Genomic DNA, 1,351 nt, shown 5'->3' with positions numbered 1-1,351 from the left:
TGACCAAATATTATTTAGATAAGTATCTAAAAAAACAAACACATAGATTACTTATTAAAACTTTGATAGCTATGTGGACAATTCCAGTTAATCTTCTTCTGTTGCTTTAAGGAAATAGAGGACAACTTTAGTTGGTGGTATTTCTCAAACTGAAAGATGGATCACATAAAGACCGTTCTCGTTTTATTTTCTTGGCCTAGACTGGTCTGACTTCCAAGGGTCACTAGGTCACATCTGACGCCAGGAGGCCCGACCGGAGGTTTCCCCTCATATCAGCCATCCATCTCCACCTAAGAATTATTATCAATAGGAACCCCAGGCTATGTTACGCAAAACCTTCTGGCCCAGAGGTTGGATACTTGAACCAGCTGGCAGAGAGCAGTTGCCCTGTGCTTTCTGGCGCTTTACGCCCGTAAATAAGTGTCAGGTGTCCTGGGCTCTGCAGAATGCTCTCTGATATAATGGTGGTATTGTATTGTCTGTCTGCATTACATATAGGGATGGTAAAAAAGGTTACGCATCAAACTCCTTCTAGCTAATACTTTCCACGTGATTGTCTCTTGACAGAACATTTCAGAATATCTACTGTAACTGCTCACAATAGTTAAACATTAAAATGAATTTGAATTTAATATCTCAAAGCAAATACTGAGAATAATCTGAAATCCATCATCATCATCAGCATCATCAGCATCATCAGCATCATTTGAAAAAAAGACTTTCTTCAAAGTGCTGAGATATCCATCTAATAATGTTTAAATTGTATCTGGTACGTCTTCAGTGTTTTGTGAGGTTCCTAAACAGAAATAAAATGATATAAACTGTGCAGTACCCTTCATTTTCACAGTATGTTCCAACCTCAGGATCTGGACCGCCCACGGGGGGTTATAAGATGAATCTGAAGAGTCGTGACATAATTACCTATGTATTAAAAAGAAACGTACAGTATGTACTTTGTTACACCAAGGAAATACACTACTTGTACGCCTGTAACATCCAAGTGTGTAGTGAACGATAATTTAATAGAAAAAAATAAAAAAATAAAAGAAGAAAATGTGGTTTCTTTACAAGTGCTGGCCTAATCTGTGCATTGTATAGCTTTGCATCCATATAGTATTCAAATAAACCATGAGATATTGCAAAAAAAGATACTGCTTTGTATTAAGGGGTAGCAAAACACGTTAGAAGCCACTGACCTATTCATTGATCTCCGATGGGAAAGTGGTCATTGCAGCAACAAAAAGAGGCAGAGAGCCGTTTCCCTCCAGCCATTACTGCAATCACACCACCAGAGAGCAGTATTAATGCACATTAACAGGTCTGCAGAAATTATATATATATATATATATAT

The 1,351-nt window shown here is 37.7% G+C and overlaps 1 long non-coding RNA gene across 1 annotated transcript in view; it reads right to left on the bottom strand.

The window, feature by feature from the left end:
* Positions 1–1,009: 1,009 nt before the first annotated feature.
* Positions 1,010–1,351, bottom strand: part of LOC116673860 (uncharacterized) — a 2,779-nt gene continuing 2,437 nt past the window's right edge. Inside the window, exon 3 of the long non-coding RNA XR_004327890.1 lies at positions 1,010–1,274. This is a non-coding gene — a long non-coding RNA (uncharacterized LOC116673860). The remainder of the gene's footprint in view (positions 1,275–1,351) is intronic.

This window comes from Etheostoma spectabile, chromosome 24 (genome assembly GCF_008692095.1).
Source record: "Etheostoma spectabile isolate EspeVRDwgs_2016 chromosome 24, UIUC_Espe_1.0, whole genome shotgun sequence".
In the NCBI taxonomy this organism is placed as follows: Eukaryota; Metazoa; Chordata; class Actinopteri; order Perciformes; family Percidae; genus Etheostoma; species Etheostoma spectabile.
This window is presented reverse-complemented; position numbering and strand designations above follow the sequence as displayed.